Source organism: Ascaphus truei, unplaced genomic scaffold (genome assembly GCF_040206685.1).
Source record: "Ascaphus truei isolate aAscTru1 unplaced genomic scaffold, aAscTru1.hap1 HAP1_SCAFFOLD_1162, whole genome shotgun sequence".
NCBI classification, from domain to species: domain Eukaryota; kingdom Metazoa; phylum Chordata; class Amphibia; order Anura; family Ascaphidae; genus Ascaphus; species Ascaphus truei.
The window spans coordinates 80701-101145 of record NW_027454031.1 but is presented as its reverse complement, the minus strand read 5'-3'; the positions used below and the strand labels follow the sequence as shown (position 1 = coordinate 101145).

The window sequence follows — 20445 nt, the reverse complement described above, 5'->3', positions numbered from 1 at the left end:
GTGCCGCAGTTTCCTTCTGCTCCGGACGTCGGGCACAACTTCCGCATCTGTGACACTGGAGGCCACCCCCAAGGTAATTGTGTGTTTGTATGTTAATTGGTTGCTGCCTGCTACTCTCCTGGACTCTCAAGTGTGCGCCTTGGACACAAAAAGGTTGGGACCACATGTGTAGTGAGTAAAAAAATAGGGTAAATGCTGCACACCATAAAATGAGGGGGGGAAAATCTGATACTAATATCTGTGGTCCTGGTTCCACGGACTGCCTGCCAATAATCCAGAATGAATCAAAACTAATGCAGCTGAAACATAGCACTATGGATTTTCATCAAGCTAAATGTATTGTGCCAAAACGAAACACATTGTTTCTGCCTCTAACTGGCCTTTCACTTGATAAAAGCCAGTTCGAGGCCGAAACATTGTGTTTCCTTATGGCACAATAAATGTTACTTGATGAAAATCTGTAATGCTCTGATTCATCTACATTAGTTTGGACCCCAAGTGTAGGACATTCAAGTACCAGCAAACGTGGCAGGCACCAGAATGTGTCATATGGCCTGTCACAAGAGACCAGAACTTATCACTGTGACCAGACAGGACAAAGCAGTTCAATAAATGTTTATATTCCAGCCAGAGCCAGCAACCTCAAAACATAAAACATAATTGAGCTATTCTCACTAAAACAGGGGCATACGGAAGGGATCTGAGCTGGCTAGGTGCTGAGCACCACATTGAAGGCTTACCCGGGACTTGCTTCCACTCTCTGTTGAGGCAAATATCGTCTAGACTTCTCTGGTACAATTTGCAGCAGAGACCTTTCAAAAGTAATGCTTAATAGTCCTGCTCTCCACTTCTTCTCTGTCAAGATACAGTTCATAGTACAAAAGTTCTTTTGAATGTCCCACAGGGTTAGACTTCCAGGCTCATGTCTGGGTGTCTCCAGCACAGTCTTGGAGCTCACCGCTTAGTTCACTTTGACGGCAAGATCAGAGTGAACTATGGAATGCTGATTGGGTTCCCCTTTCATAGATTCCCTGCTTCCATAGGAAATCATGGTAGAATTGCAGGTGACCAATCAGTAGGTGAGGGTTCATCTGTAATTGGCCAATCAGATGAGGTGGGGCTAAGAGATGTAAGGGCCTGTGGAGGGAAATACAAACGAGTCAATGGGAGCAGCACCTATCAGTGTGGACTCAGCAATGGCTTCCCCCAGCTGGCTGGAATGATTTTACCCCCTTGGCTGGCACCACTCTGGCTGGGGAGGTAAAAAAATGCTCCACTTTTATGGTGGATGCCCCCCCCCCCCCCAGTCAGATGTCCGCCAATTGCCACTCTCCTTTCTTTCTACACTTCACCTGCTCCTCCAGTCACAGCAGCAGCCATTTTCCCCAAACATGTGGTCTGCACAAAGGGTTTCTCATCCCCACATGCCCAGACTTTGGATATGCTTAACTGTTGCATAAAGTAAAGAAAAAAAAAACCATTTCTACACTTGCAGTTGAATAAAGAGTATATTTTACATAGGATGCATAGGCTACCGGGCTTTTAAATACAGGGTAGCTAACGTGTCTGATGGTTAGATGAGCCCCAGGTAAGGACGAGCCCCAGGTATTAACCTTTATTATACTTGTGTGTGTGTATTATAGTACAGTATATGTAAGTGATACAATGCTAGGTAAAAAAAACATCTCTAAATCCTCTCATTGAAGCCTTTGCTGTGTGTATTATAATATATGCAAGTGATACAATGCTAGGTAAAAACCATCTTTGAATCCTGTTTCATCCTACCCTTAATTAAATTAAGCATTGAAACCTAGACAGGGAACACCCTGTGTAGAAAACCTTCTGTTTGAATGTGCCTCAGATGTGCTAATTAAGCAGACAAAAGTTTAAAAGGAAGTTCAGAAGAAGTGGACACCCCCAACTGGCCCTGATTCCTGCATTTGAATTACGCTGGAAAGGAGGATATCATCTATACCAGACTGCATCATTACTGCTGTGATGCTGCCTTTACCATTTATATTTGCTGTGTGTTCACTTCTTCTCAAATTATGCACTTCTTTTTACCAGCCTCAGTATGTCTCTAACTCCATTCATATATCTCCATCTCTCCTTCCTTTACCACTTCTCTGTTCACATGAACTCCTTTCTTACCTGCGTCCTCTGACACCACACAGCTATATCCCCTGCACTAAAAAACACCCCTACAAATCATCCTCACACATCCTCTTTCTATCCATGCTTCTCCTCCTTGCTTCTGGGGATATCTCTCCCAATCCTGGTCCCTGCCTTATTCCTACATGCTCTCGTCCTCGCCTGCCAATTACAACCTCTACTCCTTCTGGTGTGAACCCCTCCAACCTCACACCCATCCCCTGCCACCCTCCCTCCTCTCTCCCTTTCTCCTGTGCCCTTTGGAATGCTCGCTCCCTTACTCACAAGTGCCTCTCTGTGCATGACTTCTTTCTCTCTCACTCTGCTCCTATTTGCTATAACTGAGACCTGGCTCACTCAGTCTGACACTGCTCTGGAAGCTGCGCTCTCCTATGGTGGCCTTTCTTTCTCCCACACTCCGTGTCCTGACGGCAGGGGTGGAGGCGTGGGAATCCGGCTCTCTTTCTGCCGTTACCGAACCATTCCTATTCCTCCATCTCTTGCTTTTCCCTCCTTTGAGGCTCACACTGTCCAGATCTTCTCTCCCTGTCCATGTGGTGGTCATTTATCGCCGACCTACCTCTTCTCACCCCCCTTCTGCCTTTCTCACTTTGAATCCTGGCTCTCTTTCTCTCCTCAGACTCCCCTGTTCTTCTCCTTGGGGACTTCAATTGTCATATTGATGGCCCCTCTCTCCCTTGGACATCCCACTTTCTCTCTCTAACCTCTTCTTTTGGCCTTCAACAGTGGTCTGCAGCCAGCACCCACAAGGATGGCCATTACTTAGACCTGGTTTTCACTAAAAACGTCTCTCCGATTTCTCCATTTCCTCTTTTCCTCTCTCTGACCATCACCTCATCTCATTCTATCTCGCTTCTCCCTTTCTCCACCTCCATCTAACCCCCGGTTCTGCAGAAACCTGCGCTCTATTCACTTTCCTGACTTTGAATCCACGTTACGCTCCACTCTCAGCTCTGCTACAGACCCTGACAACCTGGTCAGGAACTACAACTCTGCCTTGTCCTCCTCTCTTGATCTTCTTGCCCCGCTTTCTCTCTGCCGCCCTCGCCCTTCTAACCCTAGACCCTGGCTAAATTCCCACATGCTGCGTTCCTCTGAACGCCTCTGGAGGAAATCGCATACTCTCGCAGACTTCCTTCACTACAAATTTATGCTATCCTGTTTCAACTCTGCCCTCTCGCAAGCTAAACATGTCTACTTTTCTTTTTTTTTTGTAACTTAGATTTTATTGCATTTTTCCAAACAAGTGATACAGAATACAGTATACATTACATTCATTTTTAGTGTTAATCTCCGCTATAGACAGTACCGTATGTCAGCTCGTGAGACATATCCCGGTTTTTCGGGCCCTACTCGACTGGATTGTTTTGGGTGGACTAGCAATAAAGATAATAACATAATTCACATAGTACGATTAATTCAAATTGACAAACACAAAATCAATAAAGAAAAAAAAAAAAAAAATTTAAAAAATAAGGAGGTGGGTAGGAAGGGAGTAAGGGGTGGCGCGGCCGGAAGAGGAGCATCGACTCGTGCTTGGTCTCTTCACCGATCCTAGTAAGGTTCTTTGTGGGTTGCGTCCTCTCCAGTTTAACACCTCTGTAGGTGTTCTGTCTATTTGTCTGTATAGTCGTCGTGAGCTGAGTTTTCGCTCCTGAAGGAGAACGCACCTGCATCTATCACAGCCAGATTGTGTTCCTCTCAACCCCGGATATCCATCTGCGCCAGCCAAGGCGCCCATACTTTGAGATAATTGGTGCCAGTGTCGTTAACTAGACTCGTCAACTTTTCCATCTGGCAGATAAACCACAATCGATTTTGAATCTTTGGGATACTTGGAATTTTGGGGCGTTTCCATAGTGCTGCGATCTCGCTCCGTGTGGCTATTGCAAAATGTGCTATTAATTTATTGTTTGCTTTGGACAGGCCCGTTAGTGGTCTATTCAAGAGGAATAGCCATGGGTCTGGGGGAATAGTGAGGTCGAAGACCCTCTATCCAATGTCTAATTTCTTCCCATAGTGGGGAGATCCGCGGGCAAGACCACAGCATATGTAACAGATCGGCCGATCCTCCGCACTGCCGGGGGCATAGTGAGGAGGATCCAGGCACGAACTTGGCTAATTTCATTGGGGTGAGGTACCACCGCATTAGGACCTTATATGCGTTCTCCTTTAGTGCGGTACATATGGAGCTTTTTGCCGTGGCCAGATATATAGCGTTCCACTCGTCGTCTTCTAATGTCTCTCCCAGGTCTCTTTCCCATTGGGTTCTAAATGACGGTGGCTGCTGTCTAGAGCTCGCAGAATCAACTACTTCCTTGTACAATTGTGATGTGAGTCCCTTTGTGTCGGTCTCTGCCAGACAGAGCTTTTCGAATGACGTCAGGGGGGGGTATGGGGCAAATTTGTTATAAAATGCTCGGAGCTGGAGGTACCTAAAAAATTCTGAGTGGGGTATATCTTTTTCTTCTCTGACGTGATCAAACGTTTTAATCTTGCTATTGTAACCCTCCAGATCTTTAATTCGTATATAACTTTTTGTTTCCAAATTGATGCATCTCCCTCCAGAAGGCCAGGAGCGAACTTGGGATTGTTCCAAATTGGGGACATCAAAGATTTACTCGTTGTGAGAGAGTATTTAGTCTTATTAGCCTCCCAGATAGACAACGAGTTGGTCATTGAGGAAAGTGGCATGTCAGCAGATCGTCATGCTGTTTTAGGTAGCCAAATCAAGTTGCATATTTTTAAAGGAGCGCAGGCAGCACTCTCTAATTCCACCCACCATTTTAAATGTGGACTGGATTGCCATTGAACAATTTGGCTTAATTGAGCCGCTTTGTAATATGAGAGCAGGCAGGGTACCGCTAGGCCCCCCGCTAGGACAGATCTTTTCATATTTAATTTGTTGACTCTCGGGTTTTTTCCCTCCCCAGATAAATTTAGAGATTGCAGACTGAAGTGAGAGCAAATCCTTCAGTCTGAGTGGCACTGGTAACGTCTGGAAAAGGTATAGGATACGAGGGAGTAGGTTCATTTTGACGCTATGTATCCTACCTATCCAGGATATTCGTATAGAGGACCATTTATGGAGGTAAGCTATCAACGTCCGAATTAGGTTGGGGTAATTTGCATTGTAGATGTCTTTTGTGTTCTTGGCTATGTGGACTCCTAGATATTTTATGTATTTCTGTTGCCAGTGGAAGTTAAAATTCAGTTGCAATAACTTCTCTACGTGTCTAGGGAGATTGATGTTGAGGGCTTCAGATTTAGCTTGATTTATTTTAAATCCCGAAATGCTCGAGAATCTGTCCAATAAATCCAATAGATTTGGCAAAGAGGTGAGGGGCTTTGAGATAATTAGTAGGATATCATCTACGTACAGGGCCGCTTTATGTGTTTGAGAATATACGTTTAACCCTGAGATATCCGGGTTGCCTCTAATTTGCGCCGCCAGTGGTTCTATACATAGAGCGAACAGGAAAGGGGATAATGGGCATCCCTGTCTCGTGCCACTCTTAATTTGAAAGGGGAGAGATGAAAAGCCCTGGTGTATTACCCTGGCGGTAGGTCCTGAGTACAGCGAGAGAATCACTCTACTCACCTGATCCCCAAAGCCAAATGCCGCAAGCGTCTCCTTCAGGTAAGGCCAGTCTATCCTATCAAAAGCTTTTTCTGCATCCAGACTTAACAACATACAGGCATACCCCGGTTTAAGGACACTCACTTTAAGTACACTCGCGAGTAAGGACATATCGCCCAATAGGCAAACAGCAGCTCACGCATGCGCCTGGCAGCACGTCCTGCACAGCAATACCAGCTCCCTACCTGTACCGAAGCTGTGCGCAAGCGGGGAGACTATAGAGCCTGTTACAAATGTGTTATTTACATCAGTTATGCACGTATATGATGATTGCAGTACAGTACATCCATCGATAAGTGGGAAAAAGGGAGTGCTTCACTTTAAGTACATTTTCACTTTACATACATGCTCCGGTCCCATTGCGTACGTTAATGCGGGGTATGCCTGTACTTTGTGTGTTATTTTTAGTGGCCAATTCTACCAGATCAATAAATCGCCGGGTATTGTCCGCTGCCTGTCTGCCTTTAATGAATCCGACCTGATCTGGGTGTATAAGTCTGGGTAGGATTAGACATAATCTATTGGCCAATAGTTTAGCGTATATTTTAATATCAGTATTGATTAGGGATATGGGCCTATAACTTTTGAAGTCCAGCGGATCTTTACCTGGTTTATGGATTAATGATATAGACGCCTGTAACATCTCTCTGAGGATGGGGGCTCCTGCTAATATTGCATTGAACACGTGGAGCAACCTAGGGGCTAGTACTTTGGCAAATTTCTTATAGTATAGCCCCGAGAAGCCATCAGGCCCTGGGGCTTTTGAGGGTTTGAGTTCCTTAATGGCTTGTGACACCTCCTCTATAGAGAAATCAGCGCCCATGGCCTCTCTCTCTGCCTCTGTCAATCTCCCTAGTTTTGAGCTGGCTAAGAAATCTCTCAGCTTCTCGCTCGTTTTAGCGTTATGTGCCACTTTCTCTCCATTATATAGTGTTTCATAGAACGAACCAAATTCTTCTACTATTTTCTTAGGGTTGGCCGTGGGGGTGCCTGATTTTAAGCGTATAGCTTGGATATTAAACTTCACTTGTCTGTCTCTTAACGCTCGAGCCAGCATAGTATCCGGCCTGTTCGCTTTTTCGTAAAATTTCCTCTTAGACCAACTCAGCGCGTTATCTGCCCTGGAGGTCAACAACATGTTTAGTTCAATTTTGGTATCTTTCAATTCTTGTAGGGTTACTCTTATGGAGAGATGTAAGGGAATGTAATCTCGATTGAAGCTTCATAATTTTTGAGTCCCTTTCCCGTTTTCTCCTAGCTGTGGTGCTAATTAGTATGCCCCTCAGCGTCGCTTTGTGAGCCTCCCATAATACAAACTGGGAATCTACAGAGCCTGTGTTTGTGTGGAAGAATTGAACTATTTCTTCCTTTATTGTCTCATACATCTCAGGGATTTTTAGGATTGATTCGTTGAGCTTCCAGTTCGCTCCTGGTCTGCCTGTTCGGATGTGCTCGCACCTTAGCTCTATCGGTGCATGGTCAGACCATGAAATATCATTGATCCCAGCTCGGGAGACCAGAGGAACCAGTTGGCAAGAGACGAAAAAGTAATCAATTCTGCTGTAGGAGCCGTGTGGGTGGGAATAGAACGTATAGTCCCTATCAGTCGGGTGTAGTTCTCTCCATATGTCAGTCAGTTGGTTGTCTTTGAGGCCCTTGCGTAAAGAGGTCCCCACTTTTTTATGTACTGTGCCCGTATTCCCTGATCTGTCTAGGATTGGTTGCATGACCATGTTGATATCCCCTGCGAGTATTACGCCGCCCCTTGCGACGGTGCGTAGAGTCCAAAAAAAGTCTTCAAAGAAGACTGCGTCCTGCTCGCAGGGGGCATAGATTGTGGCTATTGTGATGCATTGCTCCCGTATCGTGCCCACTAGTATAAAAAAGCGTCCCTCTGTGTCTCTTTTAATAGTTTGGGCTACAAATGGGATTTTATTATGGAACAAGATGACCACTCCACGTTTTTTTAACCGGTGCGGTGGAAAGGTAGAACTGGGCATAGTCTTTGTCTAGGAATTTAGGCGCGTTGGTCTTGCTAAAATGAGTCTCCTGTAACATTAGGACATCTGCGTGTTTTCGTTTATAGTCAGCGAAAGCTATTTTTCTCTTGGTTGGGCTATTAAAGCCCTTAACGTTATGTGATATAAGGGTTAACGCCATCACTTAATGTGTGAGAAGTGTAACAAGCTAACGTTTGATGACTCATGGATACAAAAAAGACACAGCGCACAACGCTCATAGTGCATTACAAGATATTATTGACATATATAATAAATGGGTGAGTAATGTGCGTACATCAAGTATGATAATAACGAGCAGTTTAAACCCGCCCCTGTTGGCTTCCTATTGGACAATTACAACTAAGGACTTAGCCAATGAGATACGATCGCGGGATTTATAAGTTTTACCAGAATCCACTCTTTATCAGTCCCTGATGAAGAAACGTTCCGTTTCGAAACGCGTAGGACAAGGTTTATTAGTGTTCTAGCTCAAATCAGCACCCTACTGCGCGACTTTGGTTGCCTGTGAGCGGCGCCGAAAACCCCCGTGGTGACGTCACGATCTTGAAGCGCTTCACGCGGAGGAGAGTGCTGACGCCCAGCTGATGCTAAAGACTGCCCTGCTGAAACATTGCAGGAACCAGCAGCTCCAAGCCTGCCTGTGCTTAGGGGAGCAAGGAACAGCAGAGGTGTGCAACCGACTTCAATAGGACCCTGTGATATCGAGGACAGCAGCATCACTCCTGCAAGGACACCCATTCTGGTCTCCGGAGGTGTTGGGTAAAATATCCCGAAACTGCTCGTTATTATCATACTTGATGTACGCACATTACTCACCCATTTATTATATATGTCAATAATATCTTGTAATGCACTATGAGCGTTGTGCGCTGTGTCTTTTTTGTATCCATTTGTTAGCTCCAGGGGGTATCTGAGCCCCCCCACTCCATCACAGCTGCAGACGCTCAATCCTAGGTTAAGTTATTTAATTATTCCCTTATTTTTCACCTATCACGTCACTATTTGGTTTTGCGCACTATCACTCTCTTTTGTTCAGTTTGATGACTCACCCTGTCCACTTTGTCCCTTGTTCAACTGGCGGACGTTTTTGGTGTTACCATCCGGCAAAGTTCTTGTGTTCCGTCTAGGTCGGCATCCTCCCCGGCCGGGTGGGGAAAGGATTGGGAGAGGTAGGGAGGGAGGAGACAGTACAAGGGAAAACACATAAGGGGTAAAGCAAAATTGGAAACATAAGTTAATCCGCTTTGTAATAATGAAAAAAAATAAAAGAAAAACCAGAGCTCCCCTCAGGGTCCCCCGAGTGGGAATCTGACGCCCAATGGGCAGGTCGGTATGCCTGACCTTCCAAAATGGCCGGCTTTCCCTTCCCAGGACCGACCCCCCTGGGACTTGTTTGAGGTCCTAATTCGTCAGGGACCTATATGAGGAACACATGTACGACATCGTGGGTGAATCCCACCGGCGCAAAACTGATAACTAACTTAACCTTAAACTGTAGCGTGATTTTTAACTTTATAACGACTTACAGCAGTACCTAAGTTATAGTGAGTGCATATCCATATATATACATGCATATACCCAGCAGTTGAATGAACACAATTATTTAATGATTTAATGAACATATTTAACCTATTTAACCCATGAACCTTATATAACATATGAACCATACATAACATATATAACCTATAACATATACAACAGATGGAACAGATATTCTATACCATCTAACATACATATAACATAACATACAGAGCCTCATTGAAACTTTATTGGGAAGGGCTCCGCGTCAGATGGTGACAAGTGAATTGAATCTTTCTTTACCCCCTCTTTCGTTATCCCCCCTTCTTTAACTCCCCCTCCCCCATTTCTTTATCTCACCCCCCTTCTTTATATCCTCCCCCCCTTTCTTTATATCCTCCACCCCCTCTTTCATCATCATCCTCCTCCCCCCTTTCATCATCATCCTCCTCCCCCCTTTCATCATCATCCTCCCCCCCTTTCATCCTCATCCTTCCCCCCCTTTATCCTCATCCTCCCCCCCTTTCATCCTCATCCCCTTTCATCCTCATCCTCTCCCCCCCCCCTTTCATCCTCATCCTCCCGTCTACTTTTCTTAACTAATAAAAATGCACAAGTCTAACCCACGCCGACTGTTCTCTGTCTTTGATGCTCTACTCAAACCACCCTCAGCTGCCTCTCCTTCCTCCATCTCCGCTCAGGACTTTGCTGATTATTTTAAGGAAAAGGTAGAATCCATACGTCAGAACATCCCCTCTGTTTCTTCCTCCCATCCTACACCTCTTTCTAACTCTCCTCCTGCCTTCCTTGACTCTTTTTCCACTGTCTCAGAGGAGGATGTGTCGCTGTTGATCGCCTCTTCTCCCTCTACCACTTGCTCTCTTGACCCCATTCCCTCCCATCTCCTAAAACCTCTTGGTTCTACTATAATCCCTACACCCACACACATTTTTAAATCCTTCCTCTGCTCTGGAACCTTTCCATCCTCCTTCAAACATGATACAGTTATACCATTACTGAAAACAGCAAGCTTGACCCTACCTGTTTTTCTAACTATTGACCTGTCTCCCTCCTGCCTTTTGCCTCTAAACTCCTTGAACATCTTGTATTCTCTTGCTTGCTCCATTTTCTCAACACCTATTCTCTCCTAAACCCTCTACAATCTGGCTTCCACACTGCTCACTCCACGGAAACAGCCCTCACTAAAATAGCCGATGACCTCCATGTCATGCTGCCAAAGACAGAGGTCATTACACTCTGCTCATATTACTCGACCTCTGCAGCATTTGACACCGTGGACCACCCTCTTCTCCTCCACATTCTCCATACTCTTGGTATTCGGAACAAAGCTCTATCCTGGATCTCATCCTACCTCTCCCATTGTACTTTCAGTGTCTCTTCTGGTAACACCTCCTCCTCCTCTATTGATCTCTCTGTGGGGGTACCCCAGAGCTCTGTACTGGGACCTCTTCTCTTTTCTCTGAACACACTCTCTCTAGGTGACCTAATAACATATTTTGGGTTTAAATATGACCTCTATGCTGACGACACACACATGTACTTTTCAACACCCGACCTTACACCTGCTGTACAAACCAAAGTTGCTGAATGTCTCTCTGCTATATCATCCTGGATGGCCCTCTGCCGCCCTAAACTCAACATGGCAAAAACCGAACTCCTCATACTTCCTCCCAAACCTGGCCCTACTACCTCCTTCCACATTACTGTTGGAACTATGATCATTCACCCATTAGAGCAAGCACGCTGCCTAGGGGTCACACTGGACTACTCCCTCACATTCAAAACATATCTAAAACTTGTTGCTTTTTCCTCTGCAATATAACACAGATGTGCCCTTTCCTCTGTTGCTCGACTGCTAAAACTCTGACTCAGGCCCTCATTCTCTCCCGTCTTGATTACTGTAACCTCATGCTGTCTGGCCTTCCTGCCTCTCACCTGTCTCCACTACAATCTATCCTAAACGCTGCTGCCAGATCACTCTACTCTTTTCTAGATCTGTCTCAGAATCTCCCCTCATGAAATTGCTCTCCTGGCTTCCGATCAAATCCCACATCTCACACTCCATTCTCCTCCTCACTTTTAAAGCTTTACACTCTTCTGCCCCACCTTACATCTCAGCCCTAAGTTCTCGTTATGCACCATCCAGACTCGTGCATTCTTCTCAAGGATTTCTTCTTTCTATCCCCTTTGTATTTAAAGCCCTCTCCCGCCTTAAACCTTTTTCACTGACTGCCCCACACCTCTGGAATGCCCTTCCCCCTCAATACCCAACTAGCACCCTCTCTATCCACCTTTAAGACCCACCTTAAGACACTTGCTTAAAGAAGTGTATGAATAGCACTGTGGATATTACTGGACACATGTTACATAAAGCTTAGCCCCCTGCAGACGCACTTACCAGAATTCCCTCCTACTGTCTCTGTACGTTCTCCCTACCTACCAATTAGACTGTTAGCTCCTCGGAGCAGGGACTCCTCTTCCTTAATGTTACTTTCATGCATGTAGCACTTATTCCCATGACCTGTTATTTATATTATCTGTTATTTATTTGATTACCACATGTATTGCTACTGTGAAGCGCTATGTACATTAATGGTGCTATATAAATAAAGACATACAATACAATACTTGTTCCTGGTTACCTTTCTGTCACACCTCCCCCTCTAACCCAAGAGTTCATGGGAAAGACCCATCCTGGGATGACCCCCCCAAGATTAAGGCCAGCTTGGGCTCCAGAATCATCCTCTCCAGTATACCTGGAAGTCCAAGTCCTCTGGGGTTTTGGTAGCAGGCTCGGGACCGTGCTAGGACCCTATGGCACCCACGATCTACTGGTGGGCCTGGGTGAACCCCTGGTTTATCCAGGTACGCAGACTCTTGGGATCAGCCTGGGCAGCATGGGAGTTGATCCTGGTAGGGTTCAGGATTTATCTCCTACTGATTTGAGACAATCTCCCCGGGTATAGAGCAGGGTGTTACAGTTGTGATTGGGGTCGCTGGAAGGTCCTTTGGAACATACAGAAATAATTTCCCAAATCAGAACCGAGCAGCATATCAGTATTGAGACGGGGCAGCACACCTACCTTGCAGATACCATTGCCAACAGCCCAGTCCAGGTACTACTGGGCAGTACCACACACAAATGTACCGGGGCACAGGATGAGAGATTTGACTGGGCCCCCACCCCCATGTAAGTAGCCTTACAAGAACCCCCATCCATTTCAGACATTGCAAGCCCCCTTTACTATTCCGCCCTTTCGTACCTCTTTGTGGGCCCCCTCCTCTCCCCATGTATTTCTCTTCCCCAGTCTGTCTCTCTTCACTCACTCTCCCCCCTCCACTATCATTAAATTAACCCCCTCTACCTCAATCCCCTGTACACACACAACACTGGTACAACCCCCTACCTCACAATAATACACCCCACACCCAAAATGCAATACTCTTCCACACTCAAAATACAATAACCCCCCACAAACCCAGCATACAATACTTTGCCACACCCAAAGTACAATACAACCCACCCCCAAAAAACATACCCCCACACACACACCACAATACCCCTCCTCACACACCCAAAATACAATACCACCCCTCCACACATCCAAAGGCAGTGCTGGCTGCAAGTTGAAAACTGACAGACTGGTTTAAATGTTGTGCTTCAGGAAGGCAGACAGCCTCATCTTGGGGTATCTTTGGCACAGCCTTGCTTAAGACTTGGTAGTACCTCTGTGATGGGCAAGGGTAACCAGGCTATATAATAAAGGCTAAGCCCTCTGGTTGCCTTGGGTCCCTGGCAGCTACCTATCCCTGTAAGCCAGGGGCCAGGTATCTTTGCATGAAAGTTAAATTGACCCCTGCTTTTTACTTTCCATGTTCCCTTTACCCCAGACTCATGACACTTTCTGTGTGTAAGTTTTAGGTAGGATATTTGGGTAAGAATGCAATTATTTTGTTTGTAGGAGTTTGGGGAGACCGGAGCTACCGGTAGTACCTTTATTCTACCCGTGAGCAGGCATGATTTGCCTGTACACGTGCAAAATTACATCTGGGCAGCCCCGTGTGCCCCAGACTCCAGGTTTTCGAGCCCTGATATCTCACTCCTATATCCCTTACAGCCATGAGTCTCCCCATGTATTAAAATATGTTTTATGTTTCATACATGTATTTTAAGGCTCGGTGCAGTCAGACAGGGCAGCTGCTTAAGGTGCCAGCAAGTCTGCATAATGTCTGTAGTTCAAAGAGGAGACAGGATGTTGAGAGGTGTGGTGGTGCTAAGTGGACGGGGCAGGGCTGAGTACTGAGTCTGGAGAACAGAGACAAACTGTGGGGAGGATCCTCTGGCCTGCCAGACTTAATGGAGCCTACTCAGTAGGTGGCAATGGGTTGACTGGGGCAAGTGGAAGTATGTTGGTGCGTTTCCCATTGGCCAATTCATATGTCCTGTCCCCCACATCCCGAACTGGCATGGCATGCACCCTCCTCTGATGTCAGCCAAGAGATGAGCCCCTGTTTCTATATTCTAGTGGAATAGGGTTTCCACGCTCTGATTGGTCGCTCCTCCTAACACCATGCTAAGTATAGCTTAGTGGAGTGTATGTAAGGAGATGACCAAGGCAGAGAACCAGACCATCCAGTGACTTGTGTCGATGAAGGTAAGGTGGGCTTTTCAAAGTTACTCTTTTCGAAAAAGCAGAGGAACCGGGGGTATATTCCAGTCAGGGTAAGCCCACTCCAAGCGGGCGCCCAGCACTTAGGAAAGTGTACATTACCCCCCAGACCTCCATTAAGTGTGCTTTTGTTGTCTGTCTATTGTGTATATCTTCTTGTTGTACGCAGGTTTTCCAAAATAAACTCCATTTTGTTTCTACTACTCAGTTTTGCCTAATGTATGATCAATGAACAAATATAAAAGGTGTTACAAGTACCTGGTCTCCCATGACAACCTCTCCACGCTAGCCTGAGCGAAGTCTCTAGAGCTGAGATTGGCTGCCCTTTTTACAGATTCCCAGCCTCCATAGGAAATCATGGAGAACAGGGCAGAACTGATCACAGCTCACATACCGTGAGTTGGGCCAATCACAGCACGATGGGCAATCTGGGCGGCGAGTATGATGAGGAGGCTGAGGTAAGGAGGGTGTAATTATAAATCAAAAATGAGAACCGCTCTTACCTGCCAATGTTCTCAATGCTGACCCGATATCTCTTTATACGCCTCTCTGTCTGGGCAGACTGGCACCCAGATAGGAGGTCGACCAATCCCCACTCTTTTTTGTCATTAACACATTACTCAAAAACAGCAAGCTTGACCCTACCTGTCTTTCTAACTATTGACCTGTCTCCCTCCTGCCTTTTGCCTCAAAACTCCTTGAACGTCTTGTATTCTCTCGATTGCTCCATTTTCTCAATACCTATTATCTCCTAGAGTCTCTACAATCTGGCTTCTGCACTGCTCACTCCACGGAAACAGCCCTCACTAAAATAACTGACGACCTCCATGCTGCCAAAGACAGAGGTCATTACACTCTGCTAATATTACTCGACCTCTCTGGAGCATTTGGCACAGTGGACCACCCTCTTCTCCTCCACATTCTCCATACTCTTGGTATTCGGAACAAAGCTCTATCCTGGATCTCATCATACCTCTCCCATCATACTTTCAGTGTCTCTTCTGCTAACACTTCCTCCTCTATTGATCTCTCTGTGGGGGTACCCCAGGGCTCTGTACTGGGACCTCTTCTCTTTTTTCTGTACACACTCTCTCTAGGTGAACTAATAACATATTTTGGGTTTAATTATCACCTCTGCCGACGACACACAAATATACTTTTCAACACCTGACCTTACACCTGCTGTACAAACCAAAGTTTCTGAATGTCTCTGCTATGTCATCCTGGATGAACCCTCCGACGCCTTAAACTCAACATGGCTAAAACAGAGCTCCTCATACTTCCTCCCAAACCTGGCCCTACTACCTCCTTCCACATTACTGTTGGAACTACAGTCATTCACCCAGTAGCCCAAGCACGCTGCCTAGGGGTCACACTCGACTCCTCTCTCACATTCGCCCCTCACATTCAAAACATTTCTAAAACGTGTCGCTTTTTCCTCCGCAATATAACAAAGATACGCCCTTTCCTCTGTTGCTCGACTGCTAAAACTCTGACTCAGGCCCTCATTCTCTCCCGTCTTGATTACTGTAACCTCCTGCTGTCCGGCCTTCCTGCCTCTCACCTGTCTCCCACACAATCTATCCTAAATGCTGCTGCCAGAATCACTCTACTCTTTCCTAGATCTGTCTCAGCATCTCCCCTCATGAAATCCCTCTCCTGGCTTCTGATCAAATCCCACATCTCACACTCCATTCTTCTCCTCACTTTTAAAGCTTTGCATTATTCTGCCCCTCCTTACATCTCATCCCTAATTTCTCATTATGCACCATCCAGACTCTTGCGTTCTTCTCAAGGATGTCTTCTTTCTACCCCCTTTGTATCTAAAGCCCTCTCCCGCCTTAAACCTTTCTCACTGGGAGGCGCATGCGCGACGGTACAGAGTATGGACGTGTAAGTTTCATGCTCCGTGCTCCGTGCCCCGCTCGAGAAATAAATGATAAAATAACCACAGAAACGAGTAAAAAACAGCATATACAACACAGTTATAAAGCACAGGATCCCAAGATGTCCAAAAGAGGGGTGCGAGTAACAAGAAAGAAGGGGCTGCCAGAATACTTCGGAAGAACGTGGCCGGGCAGAGCGGAGTCAGAAACGGCGCCGATTTTAAACGCGGGCTCAGAGTCAGAGCCAGACGGAGAAGGAGAAGAAATCAGCGATCAGGGCCTTGGGCCGGTCCGGCAGTGCGACTTCATGCGGCTTTCTAACGATCTACGGTCCATGTTACAGGCTGAGATGCGGGATCTTAAAAAGGAGGTATCAGGCCTGGGAGAAAGGACGGGGGTCCTCGAGACGAAAATGAACCAGTCCATCAAAGCCATTAAACGACAGGACAAAAGGTCTGGGGATTTACAGGCACAAATAAATGAGATCCGAGACAGGCAGGAGGACGCGGAGAACCGCGATAGGAGAAACAACCTGCAGATCAGAGGAGTGCCAGAATCAGTCCTGGACTGTGATGAATACATCACGCGGTGGATGGAGTCAATACTGCCGGAGACGCAGCAAAGGCTGCTGGCTATGGATCGCTGCCATAGGGCACTAAGGGCCAAACCGCTGCAAAATGAGCAGCCAAGGGACATTGTGATCAGACTGCACCACTATAGAACGAAGGAGGCTGTGCTCCAGAAAACAAGACCACTACCAGCAGTGGAGTTTGAAGGGGCCCGGTTACTAATATTCCAGGATCTTTCCCCAGTAACGTTGGCTAGGTGGAGAAACCTGGGCCCCCTAACCAAAACTCTGAGAGACAATGGGGTGAGGTACCGGTGGACCTTCCCCTTTGGCCTTTCGGTAACGAGAGGTGGCAAGACCATGCTAATAAGAGAGCCAGAGGAAGGCCCTGCCATGATGCACAAGCTAGGGCTAGGGGAGGCCCCCGTGCACTCGAGCCCCCATGAACCAACCCTGGACCCAAACTGGTCACAGAGCCCCAAAGCTCCACGAGCGAGAAGAGACAATTAAAGGCCAAAGAAGTAATAAACAAAAAGCAAAGAAAGTTAAAAAGTTACTCTGTTTTAAAGTTTAAGAAATGTCCCCAGCAGCTACAGATGTTGTGCAATTTATTAGCCAGTTTTAAGGTGATAATCGCACGCCACCAAAGACTCAATCACCGAGACCTGCAAAAGAAATAAAGGTACCTGGAATCGCTGGCCTTCAAAGCAGAGAAAGCATGGTCTCCAAAGATGGCGGTGTAAATGGAGGCACCGCTGGATCCACGCTGAACCGCAGGAGCAGGAAGGTAAAGGAAGGCGGGAACCTGGAGAGAGCGCGAACACCTCCGTCCGGCCGAGCAACGAAATCCAAAATGGCGGCGGAGCGGAAGGACGTCATCACCCTGAGTCGGAAGATCGGGCGCCATCTTGGAGGTGGCAGCCACGGATGCGCACGGCGGGCCCCGATGACGACAGACGGAGGAAGGCAAGACTAATAAGGACTCTAGAGGTGGCCGAACATTGCCGGACCGGCTTTTCTACACTAGTATAGAGGAGGAAGTGGACGGGGAAGGGTAGCGGAGGGAAGGGGAAGTAGCGGGAGATAGAAGGGGTATGTTAATAGTAGAAAGAAGAGGGGAGAAGGCACTCCACAATAGAAGGATAAGAGGAAGAGGCTTAAGAAGGTTAAAGTAGGTTAGACAGCAAGGGGTATCAAGGAGAGGAGAGGGAGGTACGGCGATAAAGGGGAGGGGAAGGAAGTCAGAGCTAGGGAAGTGAAGAAGTGGGGCAGTAGCAGATGAGAGGAGGGGGAAGTTACGACAGGGAGGCAGCAGGTGTACAGAAGGGTCAAATAGGTAGATAGAAGGGCAGCGTAGGTGATGAGGGAAGAGGTAGGTAACACTAGAGAGGGTAAGATTGGAAGAGGTAGATGGGAACAAGGGAGCTGGAAGGCAGGGAACAAGGGAGCCGGAAGGAAAAGAAAGATAGAAGGGAAGTCAGGCAGGGAGTAGAAGACCGGCAGCAACACGGAGCACGGCAGCGACCATCTAAGCGATAGAGGGACCAGGTGAAAAAGAGAGGAAAGCACTAGTGAGGAAGGTGCAGGACTCAGGAGCAAGGGTGGCGGGTCAAGAATGCTAGGAGGGGATAATTAAGTTTCTATGTGGTTTCAGTTTCAAATTTAGGGGAGGGAGGCTCTTCGCTGGCCTAACAAAGTCCTTTGAGCCTGAGCAGCTGGAGAGGGCTACACACACTCCAGGATGTCGGAACTAGCCCCGCAGACCGGGCTGGAGCTCAAAGGCAGCAGTCTCGGAGCCGGAGGAGGAAAGAAGAGGCGCCGAGAAATGTCATTTTATGTTAATTGTGGTCTTGTGTTTATGTTCCCCCAGGTTCCCCCTTTTGTGTGTTCCCCATCTCTTGTTTCCTCAGGGGAGCGGGTCAGATGGAGTGAAGAAAGAAGAAGCGAAGAGGATCAGTGGCATGCGAGGCCAGTAAGAATACGACAGAGCAAAAGGCTGAAGCTCACAAATGAGTAAGGAAATAGTCTTAATCTCGCACAACGTTAAGGGTTTCAATAGTCCAGCTAAAAGAAGGGTTGCATTCAGGGACTCTAAGCGGAAGGGAGCAGAAATACTGTTTATACAAGAAACGCATTTTTCAAGGAATAATAGGCCAAACTTTTTAGATAAAGATTTCCGGACGAGCTTCCTGTCCGTTGCACAAGTTAAAAAAAGAGGTGTAGCCATCTTAGAGGTGTAGCCATCTTAATCCATAACAAACTACCATTTATAGCTGACAGAACATACACGGACAGGGAGGGACGGTACATAATAGTGACCGGGACTATTCTAGCCCACCCCATCACTCTGGCGACAGTATATGCCCCATGTGAATCTTCCAACGACTTTTTCACAGTATTTTTTTCTAAGTTACACAAGGTAGCGACCGGCAATATCATACTGACAGGAGACTTGAACCGAGCACTCAACAGCGACTTGGACAGATGCTCTAGCACTAACAAAGCCCACAGACAGGACGTACTAACCATATCAAACGGGATGAGACAGTGTCAACTCTTGGATATATGGAGGGAACAACACCAGGGAATGAGGGAATATACGTTCTACTCCCACCCACACAACAGTTACAGCAGGATAGATTATTTCCTTGTGTCTAATAGATTGGTTCCTGGGGTCACTCGTTCAGAGATACATGATATTTCATGGTCTGACCATGCATCAATAGAGCTGCGATGCACCTTAATTCCACTAGACAGACCCAGAGCAAATTGGAAACTAAATGAGATCCTGTTAAAAATACCGGCTGTAGAAAAGGAGGTAGGGGACAAAATTGAAGAATATTTTCTGGAGAATGAGGGGAGTGTGACCACACACTCCACGCTGTGGGAGGCCCATAAGGCAACCCTCAGGGGGATATTAATGAATTGGCCACCAGACGAAGAAGGGAAAGAGAAAAAAAGATAAGAGAGTTAGAAAAACAATTAGCAGACCTTGCAGCCAATCATAAAGCGAACAAGCAAGATCATATTCTGAAACAATTACTAGATTCCAAAACAAAGCTCAGTCTCCTGCTCTCCTCCCACGCAGAGAAGGAAATGACTTGGTCTAAGCGCAAATTTTATGAAAAAGCTAACAAGCCAGATACCCTACTTGCCAACAAGCTAAAAAATAAGCTTCCAAAGTCCCACATTCACGCAATACGAACCCAGAGTGGGGAACTGACATCCATTCCTGGGAAAATAGTAGAAGAATTTAAAACCTACTATGAAACACTATATATAATGGAGATAAAGCCACCCACACTCGCAAAACACAAGAGATGTTACAAACATTTCTGACAGAGGCAAAACTACCCACACTGAGCAGGGATGAGAGAGAGGCGCTACAAGCTGACTTCACGTTAGAAAGGCACCGGGGCCGGACGGCTTCTCGAACCTGTATTACAAAAAATATCTGAAATTATTGGCCCCTCACATGCTCCGATTATTTAATGAGATTCTAGCGGGGGCCTCCTTCCCAACTCAAATGCTGCAAGCCTCAATATCAGTGATCCACAAACCTGGAAAGGACCCGGCAGACTGTAAGAGCTACCGGCCTATATCTCTGATTAATTCCGACATTAAAATATACTCCAAACTCATAGCCAACAGAGTGGGTAGCGTCCTTCCCGGGTTGATTCATGCGGATCAAGTAGGGTTTATCGGGGGTAGGCAGGCGGCAGACAACACCAGGAGGATAATTGATTTGATTGATCTGGCCAAACAGAAAAACATTCACTCCATGGTGTTAAGTCTGTACGCAGAGAAAGCCTTCAATAGAATAGACTGGCCCTACCTAACAGCAACACTTGGGGAGTTAGGTTTTGAAGGACGCCTCCTAAAAGCCATTTTGGCACTATACGAGAGCCCAACGGCTCGGGTGAGACATCAGGGATTCCCCTCCGAGCAA

General features: G+C 46.7%; 1 long non-coding RNA gene across 1 annotated transcript; it reads right to left on the bottom strand.

Annotated features, from left to right (window-relative positions):
- Positions 1-428: 428 nt before the first annotated feature.
- Positions 429-17403, bottom strand: LOC142475326 (uncharacterized). The gene is made up of 3 exons (XR_012790881.1): positions 17183-17403; positions 8883-8969; positions 429-1137 (listed from the first exon to the last, which is right to left on the bottom strand). It is a non-coding gene; the product is annotated as an uncharacterized LOC142475326 (long non-coding RNA).
- Between the last annotated feature and the right edge of the window lie 3042 nt (positions 17404-20445).